We start from the raw sequence: 17,472 nt of genomic DNA, 5'->3' as shown, positions 1-17,472 counted from the left end.
TCATCTTAGCCCTGGTACCTAGCCAAACGCCCTAGTGAAGAGGTAAGTCTTCAGGTCTGCTTTGAAATTATTGGCATATATGTGTATATCTATATATATAAAACTCACCCTCAACGTTCTATTTGCACTGACGTCACTGAAGCCAGGTTCGTAAGTTCGAAGCTCTGAAGCCACAGAAAATCACAGTCTGTGGGCCCCGCCCTCGCGTCAAACGTTATGACGTTGAGGGCGGAGCACATTCTCAGCTCCAACGTTGTACTGCACTGTACCTCTGCTCCGCCCTCGCGTCAAAACGCGATGACGTCGAGGGCGGAGCACACGGGGGGGGCGTGCCAAAAGGGCCAGGGTCACACATTTGCATGGAGGCTGCAGGGGGGCCGGCGACACACGGAGACAGAAAGGGACGGAGGGGAGTCTTGCTAGCGCCCGTTTCATTGCGATTTGAAACGGGCCTTCCTTACTAGTGTGTACATAAATGTCAAAATTCTGCCTAAGTTCTATTCTAAATAAGTGCATATCTTACATAGAGGTGCACGTATGTGAGAAGTCTGGGTGAAGGGTGGGCAGGGCACGCACACATGTAACTTACTATAAGTTACTTGGGTAACTCTGGCCTTTGTATGGCTGGTGTGCTTATTCCTAAATTATAGGCACATATTTTAATGGTTATGCTAGTGTTCTATAAAGAAATATAGACACCACTTTCTTTTATAGCACAGGCGCCACCTAGGCAAACTCTAGCTGTTTAAATGTTACAGACTTACTCTCCACATCTGTGTACCAGGGAAGAGATGTGCAGAAGAACAACCTCTTGCTTAGCTCACCTCTCTTATTCAGCAAGACCATCTTCAGTACCTCCCACCAGAAGGTGGCAAAATATTCAGAGGCAGGATTACGATAATCCAAGTCTCTAATGGTATCAGAAATAAGCGATTGGCTCCTGTGCATCCTCAACAGGTAAGGATAGAGTTGCCACTGTCTCGGCTATAATCCAATAAACCACTGGGTAGAATATTACAGGATCTCACTCCAGTCTATAACAGCATGCCACTATTTCGGCACCAAAATTAAGTGGGTAGTGCACCTAGGCTATAATAGCACTTACATGTGTAATTGCCATCATTGAATACTAGAGTAAGTCAGCATCAACATTTAGGAATTAACATTTAAGTCAGGTCTATGGGTGGTGTAAAGGTTAGTGTCTAAATATGAAATTTACTTGTGTAATATATGGTATTCTGTAAGTTAAGCATGTAAATGTTGACCTTGCCTATGCCCCACCCATGTCTCTCCACCATGAACACCTCCTTCCATTTATCCATTAAACTATTTAAAACATAAGAACATAAAAACATAAGCATTGCCATACTGGGACAGACCGAAGGTCCATCAAGCCCAGTATCCTGTTTTCAACAGTGGCCAATCCAGGTCATATGTACCTGACAAGATCCAAGAATAGTAAAACAGATTTTATGCTGTTTATCCTAGAAATAAATAGTGAATTTTCCCAGTCCATCTTAATAATGGCTTTTGGATTTCTTTTTTTTTTTTTTTTAGCAAATTATCCAAACCTTTTTTTAAACCCTGTTAAGCTAACTGCTTTTACCACATTCTCTGGCAACAAATTCCAGAGTTTAATTACACATTGAGGGGGTCTTTTACTAAAGCTTAGCTCAAGTTATCCGCAGCAGAGTCCATTTTATTCCTATGGGACCTGCTGCAGATAACTAGAGTTAAACTTTAGTAAAGGACCTCATGAGTGAAGAAAACTTTTCTCAGTTTTTTTCGTCACCCTTCTCTATACCTTTTCTAATTCCACTATATGTTTTTTGAGATGCAGTGACTAGAATACCACTCAGTATTCGAGGTGTGGTCGCACCATGGAATGATACAAGGGCATTAAAACATTCCCTTTTCAAGAACTAGAAAATGCATTTGCACTTAGCAGGAGACGAGGTTATTTAAAGAAACAATTTTGACCCCAGCAGCCATGACATCCATATCAGTCACATCCACCTAGTATGCCTCCCATTGTCTAAAGTAAATGTATAGCTCATCAAGGAAAACCTATGCACACACATCTCTCCCTACAAAACCTTGAAAAACCTTACAAACCTAAACCTGAACAACACATCTCCCACCCTTCTAGCCCAGAAATCTACTCCCATCCTTTGTTGAGATGAACTAGAAGCCCCCCCCCCTCCCATACATGACAGGGATTCCAGAATCAGCCGAGCAGGGACTGTCTCTTCATGTTCAAGTGTACAGTGCTGCGCACGTCTAGTAGCGCTATAGAAATGATAAGTAGTAGTAGTAGTAAATCTTACAAGATTACAGCACTCCTGGAACCTGGCTACAACACTATCAACAGATCTATATCTAACCTAGATCCTAGCATCTCACCCCTTCCTGCTACCCCTCTCTAACCCTAGTTTATACCTCCCCATGCATGTATACTAAAACCAACTCCAACCTCCATTCATACTTCAGACAACATTCCTGCCATTCATACACCCCACAACACACCCCTCAGAAAGAATACATACTCCCCCCATACAATTAGTACAAAAGAACACTAGCAAAAGCAACAAAAAACCAAGGCTAATACATTGCTAAACCCCAAGCCCACCAATGTAGAAAAATCCAAACAGAGAACTTTCAGCAGACTATTGGGCTCATTTTCGAAAGAGAAGGAGGCCCATCTTTCGACATAAATCGGAAGATGGGTGTCCTTCTCACAGGGTCATCCAAATCGGTATAATCGAAAGCCGATTTTGGATGTCCCCAACTGCTTTCCGTCGCAGGGATGGCCAAAGTTCAAGGGGGCGTATCGGAGGCATAGCGAAGGTGGGACTTGGGCATGTCTAACACATGGACGTCCTTGACTCATAATGGAAAAAAAACAAGGATGTCCCTGATGAACACTTGGATGACTTTACCTGGTTGTGTTTTTCTTATGACCAAGGCACAAAAAGGTGCCCAAAACGACCAGATGACCACCGGAGAGAATCGGGAATAACCTCCCCTTACTCCCCCAGTGGTCACTAACCCCCTCCCACCCTCAAAAATATATATTTCAAAATATTGGTTGCCAGTCTCAGATGTCATACTCAGGTCCGTGACAGCAGTATGCAGGTCCCTGGAGTAGTTTTAGTAGGTGCAGTGCACTTCAGACAGGTGTACCCAGGCCCATACCCCCCCACCTGTTACGTTTGTAGAGGAAACTGCGAGCCCTCCAAAACCCACCACAAACCCACTGTACCCACATGTAGGTGCCCCTTTCACCCATAAGGGCAATGGTAGTGGTGTACAGTTGTGGGTACTGGGTTATGAAGAAGTTGTCTAGCCTAAGCTCTTAAACTAGTGAGTGTCTTCTGTTAGAGGCCTGTCTAGAGGGGTTAGTTTTGCTGTCTGTGAGTTCAAGTAGTGGGTAAAGAATGGGTGGAAAAAGGGGTATGTGTTGGGCGGGCTAGATAGGAATTTCCCTTGCTTATCTTTTATTTAAATTTAGTTAGTCCAAATGGCTCTTTGCCAAAGAAAGTACTGACTGAGGTTAGGGTGCATACACTGAGGATAGGGAGTCAGGGTTTTCGTTTTGTGAGTTCTTTTGAGTCAGAATAGTAGGTACCTGGGAGTATCTGAACCAGTGAGCCGACACCATCACCTGAGGAGACGTGGGTGCGGAGGTGACCAAGGTACCCAACGCAAGACAGTTGCAATGCTAGCGAAGATTTGATATGCACACAAATTTATCCCCCCCCAAAATCTCAGATCTGAGTGCACTAATTATCAGTATACACCCACCATAACACACTGATCTGAAGGAGACCTGGGTGTATGTGAAGTCATTGAAACCTGTAAAAGACAATTAAGATTTGAGAACCAAGGGGTCGAGGTTCTTAGGGATGGAATTTAAATTACATTAAGGAGAAAGGGTAGCTATGTGTACTTATCTGATGCTGTAGTCCTTGAAAGTTCTCGTTGTAGAGTGACTGAGTTTTAGTAGCAGAGGTAGTGAAGGAGCGAAGTAACAATCAAGTTTGTGTAAATGTTTGGGATGTCTCGTGTTATTGCAAAAGTTGAATTGGGATCTTGGTAACTTTAATTGTAAATTTAAACATCTTATTGCCTTTGCAAAGTATTTAATTAATTGTATCATTTCTCTTTAATATCATGAGGAGTGTGGTAGCCGTGTTAGTCCACTCTTAAGGTTATCAGTAGAAATCAAACAAAATAAAACATGGAAAAGAAAATAAGATGATACCTTTTTTATTGGACATAACTTAATACATTTCTTGATTAGCTTTCGAAGGTTGCCCTTCTTCGTCAGATCGGAAATAAGCAAATGTATCATCTTATTTTCTTTTCCATGTTTTATTTTGTTTGATTTCTATTGATAATCTTTAATATCATCAAACTTTAACAATTGGTACCAACTAGAAGAAGCATATCCAGGTGTTTCATTTATTTACTATTTAATAAAATATCTAAATTTTTCTCGTCAAATCCCTTGGATGTGTGGAGTTTACTTGGGAAGCCTACCCGAAACTGTGACATTTCTACCTAATTATTTATTTAGCTGTTTATTATAATTCTCCACTCCACCACTAAGGGGTTTACAGTTCATTTACATTTACAACGCTTTCTTTATTCATACTCTCATTCTTAGATCTGAAAGGTTTCCAGTTTCCGTTTTGATGGCTTGATTTCTGCTTCATATTGGTTTTGACTGGAGAAGACAATACAGTGATCTTGAGAAATGGTGTTTTGCTTGGTTCTGTATTTCTGTATATGCAGTTGATAAATATGGTTTCCCTTGCTTGGTCCTGTACCTGTGTGGTATTTCTGTTCACATTGCCTGCTGTACAATTGCTGTGCTGTGCATACTGCTCTGTATTTGTGATCAAATTGTCTGCTGTACAATTTTTCTCATTTTTTTCATTGCTGATTAGTGTTACTAAACGATATTTTAAAATTAAAGATACCCTATGCATAAAGTATGTTTTTCTTGCATTGTATGAGGGGTTACCTTTGTTTATCGTATTATCTGACTTTCACTTATCCGAGAACGGGTCAGTCCCATTTACGTTGGATAATCGAGACTGTACTGTATGATGCAGTCTTGTAACACAATACCACAACACTATGCCAACAGTCAAGACTGCCTCTTCAGCGATAGCAGCAGCAAGGAGGCATGATAGCACCTGGGTAATTGTTAAATGTATTCACCCTTGCCAATGACTCTGCTAAGTATATTTAAAACTGTTTGAAATAAGCACATATAAAATAACCTAAACATTTCCAGCGTCATGTAATCAAAATAAAAACTTTTATTTAGGGTTGCCAGCTCACCCAGGTCAACCAAACATTGATTCATACCAAACATTGATTGTTTCATACTCCCCCTCCTTCCCATTGTATACAGAGAGTTGTAGTTCTCATTTTCTTAGAGCAATCAATGAGCGAATAAGAGCTATAAAGCCATGCCTGTAGTGGACAAAACCATGACTGGATCAACCGGTTTGACTGACCTGGGGAAAATAGCAATCCTATCTTTACCTGCCTGTCTCTAATTACTCCATAGCTGACCTGTTCTTTTTTTCTGTGGCTGTCTCTCACCCCTTCCCAAGACCTAGTCTTCAACCATCTGTCTCCCTCTTCTGCCCATTATGCCCTGCTCAGGTTCTGAGGATGTAAGCTCTTCAGGCAGGGACTCATACCTGAACACTTTTATAGTTTATGGCTTTGATCAAGAACACAGCGGTTTACAGGGTAAAATCAATTTAAAAAACAATTGAAAAGAACTGCAAATAGAATAGGAAAGCACACTCAACCAAGCACCACTCATACGTCTTAATAATTAAAATAACAAAATAGAAATTTCCAGTAGTTGCCCTACTAATCGTATAGTATAAATTACAGCAACAGCAAATGCCGGCATAAAATAATGTGCCTTGAAAAGGCATTTACAGTGCGACAATGATCTTTTGTCCCACAATTCCAAAGGGAGCACATTCCACAAGCACAGAGCCAAATAAAAAGGAGGCCCCCTTCCTAGTTGATGTCGATGGAGTTTTATGTGATGATGGAACAGATAACTGAGATGCACCTACTGAATGCAAAGTTTGTATGGAGTAACCAAATCAGTCAAAGAAGCAGGGACCTTCCCTACATAAGTCCTATGTGTTAAGACCAACACCTTAAACAAAATCCTATAATATACCCGCAACCAAAGGCAGATATAAGGGAGTGACATGTTCATATTTGCATGCCCTACCTCAAAATACGGATTGCTGTGTTCTGTAATGTCTGCAGCTTTTAAAGATTCACACTGAACAATCCAGCCAGACTCTACACCCCTCCAGCAGCACTATAAACATGATAGTTATTATTAAGTCTCTCCCTCTCCCTCTCTCTCTCCTTATCATCTGTACAGCATCTAAGTTGGTAAACCCTTTGAGACAAGCACTCTAAATCCAGTGCCAAAACTTTCTATCTTTCTTTCTCCATCCCCTCCCCTCCCCTAACATTACTCAGCATCTCTCTAATGGCCAGAATCTCTCTCTCTCTCTCTCTCCCCCAACTAACTGTTGTTTAATATTCATTAATCCCAAGTTCCCTTACCAGCAATGGTTCTCAGGTCTGTTAAGGGCTCTTTCTCAGCACAGACTTGCCCAAGTTCCCAAAGCACCCTGCTCCTTCATTTGGTAATAGCTTTCCCTTGTCAGCAGCTAGTTGGTACCAAGAAGTTACAAAACACAGGCCCCAGAAACATATCTGGGAAGTTTTCAGTTATGGTCACCCAGAGATTTGGAGTGGAGGGGTGGCCTAGATACTCCTCCTCCCCTTTCCTTCTCTCACTCCAGAGATGACTTCAGCACTATCCCTTCTTCTCTACCAAAACCCTCATCCACACCCTTGTCACCTCTCGTTTAGACTACTGCAATCTGCTTCTTGCTGGCCTCCCACTTAGTCACCTCTCCCCTCTCCAGTCGGTTCAAAACTCTGCTGCCCGTCTCATCTTCCGCCAGGGTCGCTTTACTCATACTACCCCTCTCCTCAAGACCCTTCACTGGCTCCCTATCCGTTTTCGCATCCTGTTCAAACTTCTTCTACTAACCTATAAATGTATTCACTCTGCTGCTCCCCAGTATCTCTCCACACTCGTCCTTCCCTACACCCCTTCCCGTGCACTCCGCTCCATTGATAAATCCTTCTTATCTGTTCCCTTCTCCACTACTGCCAACTCCAGAGTTCGCGCCTTCTGTCTTGCTGCACCCTACGCCTGGAATAAACTTCCTGAGCCCCTACGTCTTGCCCCATCCTTGGCCACCTTTAAATATAGACTGAAAGCCCACCTCTTTAACATTGCTTTTGACTCGTAACCACTTGTAACCACTCGCCTCCACCTACCCTCCTCTCTTCCTTCCCGTCCACATTAATTGATTTGATTTGCTTACTTTATTTATTTTTTGTCTATTAGATTGTAAGCTCTTTGAGCAGGGACTGTCTTTCTTCTATGTTTGTGCAGCGCTGCGTATGCCTTGTAGCGCTATAGAAATGCTAAATAGTAGTAGTAGTAGTAGAACAGACTGTTGTTTCCTGCTCTAGTTTCTCCCTTCTAGAGAGTTGCACGGGGACAGAAATCTTACCCATCCCCACCCATCCCTGTTGGAATCTTACCCATCCCCACCATCCCCGCAAAAATTTAAACCATCCCAACCCATCCCCGCAAGAATTTAACCCATCCCCACCCATCCCCTTAAAAAGTTAACCCATGCCCACCCATCCCCGTAAGAATTTAATGGTACATAAAAGAAAATTCTAGTCAGCTCCCTCAGTCTCTCTCTGGATTTGAACCACAGCACTGTAGGCAAGGAAGGAACGGAAGTTGGAACTTGGAACACTCTGGATGCGCATGTAAGATTTGTCTCTGATTCACTGGCAGTGTGTGCTGAGAGGTCGCCACATGCATGCGCCAGTAGGTCAGGTGACATCTGATTCTTGTGCCTGTGTCAGAGTTGAGGTCTGTGCACCAGCCTGGTAGCAAAGAGGATTAATAGTAACATAGTAAGTGACAGCAAATAGACCTGAACAGTCCATCCACTCTGCCCAATAGTCACACTCATGATCAATTCATCATTAAATCAACGAGTGTGATATTATATACTTGATTATGGTCTTTCGTGTTTCTGGAACAAAGACCACAGAAGTCTATCTGGCCCTATCCTTACGTTCCAACTACTGGAGTTGCCGTTGAAGCCCACTCCAGTCTATTTGTCTTCTCATTTGTGGGACACAGACCGTAAAAGTCTGTCCAGCATTGTCCTCATGTTCCAGCCACTGAAGTTGCTGTCTAAGCCCTTTCCAGCCCATCCTACACCAGATTGCCATGTATGAGACACAGACCATACAAGTCTGCCAGGTATCAGCCCTAGTTCATCACAGCCAGAGTCGCCATCTAAGCGTCACTTGACACATCCACACACATGCAGCCATTTAAGGTTAGCTTTTATATAACTTCCGTTTTCTAATTAGAGATCCTCTGTGTTCATCCCACGCCTTTTTGAATTCCGTCATCATTTGTGACTCTACCACCTCCTTAATGGAAGACTTTCCACATTTATGCTGTTAAAGCAAGGAAGAAGAGGAGGAGGAGGAGACAGCACTCAAAGAAATTGGTATTCGGTAGATGAGAGGCTGGTGCAGGTGCAGCTTACACTTCCACAGGAAGCCTGCAGAACTGCTTCCATCCCCGTGGGAACCCCGCAGGAACTGCCTCCGTCCCCGCGGGAACCCCACAGAACTGCTTCCATCCCCGCGGGAACCCCGCAGGAACTGCCTCCGTCCCCGCGGGAACCCCACGGGCTCCGCGGGATTCCCGCAAACCCCGTCCCCGTGCAGCTCTCTACTCCCTTCCCAGACAGCTATCAGGGATGAGAAGGGAGAGATAACCACTTGGAGATTTCCTTGGTTTCTCCAGAGACAGCTTCTCCCCCCACCTGCTTCTGTGACTGAGGAAAAGCAGCATCAACAGAGTTTGAATTCTCACAGATCTCCTCTCTGCTTCCCCCGCTCCACTGTGGTTCAAACTAAAGTATGACAGGGATAAAATGTGTCCCCTTCCCTGCCCCGTCCCCGTGGTTTCTGTCTCCATCCCCACCCTGTCCCTCTGTTCTCATCTGCAGAAGCCTTGAACACTTTTGATTTTATATTTAATTCTTTTTATTACAGTATAAAAAGGAACAATATGCCGTACAACTGTTGTGTATAAATTACAAATAGAAAACAATAATAACAATGGGCAACTATAATAAACCCTCCCACCAACCCCAACAATAGCTGACTTCTACTACCCCAAGGAATCCTAATCCAAATTAATTAAAATTTCCAAGGGTACACAGTACAACCTGCTCTGTATGCCTTTGGCTCCTAACCGCTACTCATTTGCCCTTCCCCTTTGTTCCTCTTTACCCTGTAATTCCCTTGCCCGTAATGTCTTGTCTGTCTGTTTTATCTAGATTGTAAGCTCTTTGAGCAGGGTCTGTCTCTCTATGTCAGGTGTTCAGCGCTGCGTGCGTCTGGTAGCGCTATATAAATGCTATTAGTAGTAGTAGTATGCCCTAGAGGGGAGAAATATGCCCTATGAAGAAATGTTATGATTTTTTAAATCTGTGGATGAATAAGAAGTCATCAACAATCTCAGGATTCTTGTCTTCCACAGTCCCTCCTGAAATAGAAGATATGTTGGTAGCAGGATGTACAGGATCCCCCATGCAAATTTTGCTAGCTGTGGCCAGCATGTTTGCTTGTTTTTCCAAAAAAAATAAAAATATTGTCGTCTGCATCAATCAAACATAAATAAATGTCCAGTTCATTAAAAGGTTTCAAAGTAGAAAGTGACATGGGGACAAAGTTTGTTCCCGTCCTCACGGGCTCTGTCCCCATCCCTGCCCTATCCCCGTAGGATCTGTCCCCGTCCCTACCCCATCCCCGCGAGATCTGTTCCCTCTCTGTCCCCATCCCCATCACCGCGGTTACTGCAGGTCCCCGTTCCCATGTCATTCTCTAGTCCAACTAGCCTCATTTTCTCTCCTACTCTAAAGGGGTGTGTGGCCAGAAAATGCTTGTTTCGTGTTGTTTCCCGTAATGTATCTGGGAATGTTCCTTTTTTCAAAAACTTCTATCATCATGGGATCAACGCCATTAAGCATGCTTACTCTTTCTGAAAGACCATGCACGACTGATAGCACCCACGTAAAAAATGAAATTTTATGTTTTGTCTACACATTTTCGTTTGCTAGTGACATGAAACAACATGGGATGTGTTGCTGATGTTTCCTATGTCATTTCAAACAAATGCACATCCCTACTGACTATCATCTCCAAACTCACCTCAGCTACTACACTTTCAATATCCTCTTTTTCGGCAAATCCCTCACATGGAGCCCCTTTTACTAAGCCACGGTAAGCACTAGTACACGCTTGCTGCATGGCAAAAAGCACTGCTTCAGGACGCGTTGAGGTGCCTCACAGTACTATACCGATCAGCATGCTAATTCCATGGTGAAAAATATTTTTTATTTTTCAACATGGGAGATGTGACTATGGGTGGAGAGTAGGCATGCCCTGGGCTAATTAGGCAGCAAGGGCACATTGCCACGGGCTGCCTGATTACCACGGGTTAGCGTGGGAGCCCTGAGTGCCAACAAAATAGGTGTCAGCAAGGACTCTCATGGTAATGGCCACATGCTAATTTGGAAATTCGTGTGTGGCCATTAAAATGTATAGAAATGTGGCCATTTTACCAATGCTTTGAAAGTGGTTGCAGTGCGTGGAAAACCCATGCACTGACAAAAGCACAGGCCACTTTTTAGTGTAGCTTCATAAAAGGACCCCATGATGATTTATCCAATTCAGTATCTGCAAAAATCTGCTCCATGGATTCATCAGGAGGGAACGGGGCACCTTCTGCTCAGTATTGGCCTCTGTTGTTTTATCGCTTTGCTATGCCCATGAATCTTATCACTCTGACTCCTCACAAAGAACCTGAAAGCCAAGCTAGCTCTGACAGTATTTTAAGTCACTCTTCCTATATGCACAGATGCACACTGAGTATCTGCCTGTAAGAGGCCATCCTGTCAGTGTTGTTTTGCATTCTTTCTCTCATATTTTTAACATGATTTCCCTTCACCAAAGTCTGAAGCAAACAGCATTCCAGCAACCTTGCTGTGTGAAATCATCAACCATGAGAGACTGAAGAAGTGTGGCTAGAATAGGCTGCTTGTCGAAAAAGTTTGATATTGTAGGTCAAGTGACTTCTGCGTCTTCCATAACTCTCTCGAATGGGGTTCTGTTCTGCCTGGCTACAAGAAAAAAAAAAAAATCAAGAACTGCTGATCTTTCTCCCATAGAATATGATAAGAAATGTGGCAACAAATGATTCTCCATTCTTTCGCGAGCCGGTCCATTTGTGTCGTTTCAAACACACCAAAATAAAAAAAATGGACTCATTTATTACATTTTATAGTTTGTTCCAGAACAAGTGCATATCCCTACTGTATTTCGTAACTTGAGTTTGCGTCTGGCCAGTGTGAAAACGGCATGGCCTTTGTCCTTGTTTTTTCGTCCCATATCCAGTCACCTCTTAAAACAGCGCATCTATGTTTATAAACGTACAGGATGGCTGTATCCAATGCACAGTGGCGCTTTTTTGCTAGGTCATATCAGGTGATTGAACTGGAAACATTTTCAACTTGCTTCATTTTCCTCAATGTGGCTGGACCCAACTTTTTTTTTTCTTCTTAAGAAAAATTTCTCTGTCTACATTTAACATTTTGCTTTCCTTTTGCCAGACTTCTCAATCATTAGCAAAAGGAAAATTTAAATGAAGCAAAACACATGATAAATCCAGCACATCCTAATGCTTTGCATCACCTGATCATGTATTGTCCATGCATCAATTACTACCTAGTGCCCAAGTGAAATATGTTTCCTTGTGAATTCAAGCCATCATTATGTAATAATTAGAAGGCACTTCCTTCAATGTCTAATGCTCTTCCAATATTGCAGTACATTGTTTGACTAGGAAACTCATTTTCAAAGCTCCTAAAAGCAGTTAAAAATAATGTTCATACTAACAATAATTAGCAAACAAACTATATTAGCAATTGCATTCATTCCCACAAAGATTTCTTGTGTTCGTAGACCAATCCATTACCTGCTTCAATGAACCGTCTTGTTGTTAATTTACAAGGCCTTCACCCCTAGGTGATGGAAATACCTGCCTTGTTTCCAGACTCCCATTAAGTATAGTTTTCATTATTATGTATAATTCATGAGAAAATTTGTTTGTCAAGCATTCCAGACAGGCCACTTAAATCTGAGATCAACTGATAACATTCACACCAAAGTGCACCACCTATGAAGGGAAACAGTTCAAAGATTAATGCAATACTTCTTTTTCTGAAAACTATTTGTTTTTCACACTTTTGAAATGAGGCGTCTTAACCTTTTGTATTTTAGGCATGTTGTGCTAGTGGGGGAGTTCCTTTTATTGGTGCATCTGTCCGTTTGCAAGTTGAAACTCAAGAACAACTGCACAAATTTAGTTTAACTTAAAACCAACTACTGAGATTAAAGGTTGTCAGAAATTTGTGATTTGGGTTACAATTGATGCAAAATTATAATTGCTTGCCAACTTATAGGAAGGTAGTTACTAAGCAGTGTTAAAATATTTTGTTTTACTGCACGCTGCAATTTTTTTTATCTCCACAAGCATGCGGCTGCTAATCAGTGGGCTGATGTTCCAGGGAGCCTTCTTAAAGGGGCTAGTGAATAAAACGAGATCTGTCCCACCCCCTGGCTCCTCAGCAAAGACCCCCAACCCCCTGAAGACACCCTCCAGTGTCTGTAAAACACTTATTTTACCTCTGGCTCCTTTATGATGACCCCCTCAGAGCACTGAGCCACAAGTTAGTGGCCTGATGCTGCTGGAGAGGAAAATTAATGCCAACACAAAGCTGGAATACCACAGCTTGTGAAGCTCAATGCAAGCTGCATTATTTGATTTGAATTATAATGAAGTGATCTGCATGCATATACATGCTTTCTATCTTATTATTAACTAATGTGTATTGTGGTCAAACAAGGTGTGTTAAGGTAAAATAACACACACACTTGCTATTTAACATGTATTATTTGGCAAAAATTGCATATTATTCCTTTAATGTATATTAGTAACTGTACCACTTAGTCTTGATCCCTTTTATAAATTTTCAATCTGGAGAAGGAAAATGTGCATTTGTATCATGTACTTTCCAGCTTATTTGAACTTGAAATGATATCAAGTGATTTTAGACAAGATAGATCCTGAGGACAATTTAATGAAAAGGAAGCCTCCCCATCCCAAATGGGGGGGGGGGGGGGGGGGGGATAACAGTGGTGGAACCATCTGGAGCCAGGGCAAGGAAGAGAGGTGGGAGGGAGTGAAAAGGAGAGGGAGGGTGAGGGGAACAAGGGTAAGGGTTGAGCTAGCAGCAGAACTGGTTTAGGCAGGGAAGGAGAGAAAGGGGATTGGAGGGTGTTGTGAGTTGGGGGCAGGGGCGTAGCCACGGGTGGGCTTAAGCCCAGGGCCCACCCAGGAATGGTGCATCCCGAGTCGAGCTGGTCTTAGGGCAGTGCGGGTGACAGGGCCTCGCTCTCTAAGAGGCCCCGCGTGGCACGCCTCCTTCCCTCCCTCGGCCCGACTGGCAGCCCTCCTCCGCTCCTCCTCCTCCATTCTGTTCCATCCCCCCCCACGCAAGAGCGTTGAACCTATCCTTTTTCTTTTCAGTAGCAGTGAGCGACGTCAAAACACTGCTTCAAGTTCTCCCTTTCTGCTTCACACAGTGTCGGTCCCGCCTTTACGATGACGTATTTCCTGTTTCCGCGAAGGCGGGTCCGACACTGTATGAAGAGGAAATGGAGAACTTGAAGCTGGCGAACTTGGAGTTCCTTCACGTCGCTCGCTGCTACTGAAAGAAAAAGGGCAGGTTCAACACACTCGTGTGCATGCGGGGTGGGGGGGGGAGGTGGATGGAGAGGACTCGATGCGGCGGGGGAGGGGTGGATGGAGAGGACTCAGGCTGTTGGGGAGCTGAGGGAGGGCAGGGAGAATCACTGGCCATGGATGGGAGGGGAGGGGGGAACGGAGAGGACTCGGAGGGCTGTTGGGGAGCTGAGGGAGGGCAGGGAGAATCGCTGACCATGGATGGGAGGGGAGGGGGGGAACGGAGAGTATTCTGAGGGCTGTTGGGGGGCTGAGGGAGGGCAGGGAGAATGGCTGGTCATGGATGGGATGGGAGGGAGAATCGCTGGCCATGGATGGGATGGGAGGGCAGGGAGAGGGAAGCTGAGGGAGGGCAGGGAGAATCGCTGGCCATCACGGCAGGGGGAGTAAGAGGGAGAGAACAGATCGCTGGACATGAAGAGGAGGGCGGGGTGGGGAGAGAACGGATCGCTGGAGGGGAGGGGAGACAGAAAATTGCTGGACATCAGGACATGGATGGATGGATGGAGGGGAGAGAGGAAATTGCTGGACATGGATGAGGAGAGGGGAGGGCAGGGGGAGAGAACATAAGGACACAGGAGGATGGTGGACATGGTGAGTGAAAAAATATCAAATAGAAAGAAGACACTCCATAAAACAGAAGACACTGGGACCAAAGCGAATAGAAAAACTAAATGATCAGACAACAAAGGTAGAAAACATTTTTTTTAATTCAGAATTTATTAATTGGAATATGTCAGCTTTTGGAAATGTGCATTTGTGATATTTTGCATGTAAGTTTCAATTTTTCTAGTATTGCTGCATGCTGAGTCTGACTTCTTGAGGTAACTTTCCAGTTCAGAAATTTGCCTTCATATTACTACTACTACTACTATTTAACATTTCTAGAGCGCTACACTGTTGTGTCATGTGTTTTTCATGTGTGATCAAGGTGCAGTATTCTGCTAGCGTGTAGTATTTGCAGCCTTTTTTGTTTTGTTTTGTTTTTTGTTTCACTAGGTTGTGTACTGGTGTTTTAGAGCCCGGTGTAATTATAGTGCTGCCTTTCCACGCATAAGGTTGTAGCTCATCCTGCCCTTGGAATTAGTGCTGTTATGGTTTGGTAAGGTTATGAGTGTGTTTTTGCACAAGATTGTGTATAGTGTTTTGCAGTGGGGAGATTGTGTGTTGGCCTTATTGAAGTGGCACCAAAACATCAGATATGGTGTAGAGCCTAAATCATGACACACTACCTCTTGAAGGATCGTTATAAAATATGGTTGTTAATAAAAGGAGCTCATTGTGAACACTATCCACCCTAAAAAGGTGTTTAGTGGCTCTACATGAGAATTGTGATATGATCCCTTGTTTCATATTGTTGACGGTCTGCATTTTCCGTATGGGTGGTATATTGGTGTATTAGGTTCTGCCCAGTGTAATATTTATGATACAGTAAGGTTCTGAGTGTGTTTTTGCACAAATTTGTGCATAGTGTTTTGCAGTTGAGCGATTGTGGTTAGTATATGCTTTGAGCAACCACTTTATTCTTTGACATATGACACATATCTAATATCTAAATTTAATTAAAGGTATTAATTGTCAATGGGGTGGAGCTAGGGAGAGGTGCCAGACCGGGGACTGGAGGCGGGGAAGAGAGAAAAGTGGTGGATCGATTGGTATTAATTGCCTTCGGAGAAAGTCTTCAGCTAACAGAGCTTGAGGATCCTCATTAGCTAAAGTATTTATATTTTGAGGTGGAGGTTTGGCGGGGCAGAGATAATTTTGTGCCCACCTACTTTAGGCTCAGGCCCACCCAAAATTGGCTGTCTGGCTATGCCATTGGTTGGGGGTCAGGATAGGACAGATATATTATGAGATAGTTGGTGGGATGGAGGTTGTTGGGAAAAGGGAAGGTGTCAGGGATGTCATGGGTTAGAGGTGTTGTTGTCCCTCCCACCTCTCCCTGTGATACGTCATGGGAAGTTGCATTGGGAGGTCTTAGTTTGGGGTGGGGATGCTAGGATGTTTCTGGGAGTCATTCTGAGGATGAGGGTGGCAAGAGTGGTGGGGGAGGGACAGTCACATCTAGGTGGGGAAAACAGGAATGGATGAAGGAGAAGGTGCAGGAACATGGTTTAATAAGAGGGGACTCAATGGAGGCATATGTGAGTTTAGTCTCGTGTGTGGCACTGCCACAGGATGTAGACCAACCGTGCGGCATTGAGGTTCATGCATGGGGGAGTTTATGAGAAGTTGACAATTGTTAAATTGGGGCAGCTAGGTCATCACCGATTAGCTGCTCAGGTTGGGGGAGGGAAAAAGGGTGTAAATGTTATTGTTGGACAAACTATTAATAAGTTACTGTGTTAATAAAGCTGCAGCCAATCTTTGCCTAATGTTTGGTTTAAATACGAGTCCTGAGTTGTTATGAAGTTGGGTGTGTGGTATTATGCGAGGCAGAAGAATGTGCGACTGCCACTGATACAATTTATGCAGGAAATAGCAATTTACCAATGTAACTTGGCTGTGTGAAAATTGCTTTCTGCAATGTAGATAAAAGCATACATATTATTCCACGATGATTGTACATTTATAGAAATTTAGAGGCAGCATTCATAAGGGCATGAGTAGATGAAGGGAGGAAAAGTAAACACATATATTGCATTTTCAGCTCTCTATACTTATTTTTTCAGCAAAATTCTAGCCACGCAAAAGGCAGGTAGACATACCTAGGGGTATGTTATACCCATGACAAGCTTCAAAGTGAAAGTGTGTGTATATCTTTGCTTTGAATGCTGGTGCAATGTCTATGGGTCAAAATTACCTATAAACTTTGTCCTAATGTGGACAGCTTGAGAATTGCACACTGTCTCCCTAATTCTATAAAAAGCACTAAAAATTGTAAGCAAAATATGGGTATGTTCCCAATTTGTGCGTGCAATTTAATTGAATAATGAACCAATTAGCACCAATAATTGTCTTTTTAATAAGCAATTATTGGCACTAATTGAAATCAATTAACATGCATGTGTGCAAATTTAGGTATATGATCTGTGCCTAAATCTTACTCATGTCCTGGAAAAGGGGGAGAAATGGGAGGGTCATGGGCATTTCAGGGTAGAGCATGGGCGTGGATTTCAGTTACACATGCAATTATAGAATAAGGGGGTTCCACATGTAAATTTAGGTGAGAGCATTTACACCACGTTTTTGTTGGTGCAAATGGATATGCCTTAATTTATGCATGACCTCTGTGCTTAAGTGCTATTCTATAAACAACACCTAATTTTAGGCATGATTTAAAGATTAGTGCTTAAGTGTTCTTTTTTCGGCACTGATTTTTTAGGCGCTATTTATAGAATTTACCCCTATGGAGGTGATTCTATAAGGAATTGCCTAGATTTAGATGGGGAAGGCATGTAAATGGGCAGCATTCTAGTCAT

This window comes from Microcaecilia unicolor, chromosome 1 (genome assembly GCF_901765095.1).
Source record: "Microcaecilia unicolor chromosome 1, aMicUni1.1, whole genome shotgun sequence".
Taxonomy (NCBI): Eukaryota; Metazoa; Chordata; class Amphibia; order Gymnophiona; family Siphonopidae; genus Microcaecilia; species Microcaecilia unicolor.
The sequence above is the reverse complement of the archived record's forward strand: the minus strand, read 5'-3'. Positions refer to the sequence as shown.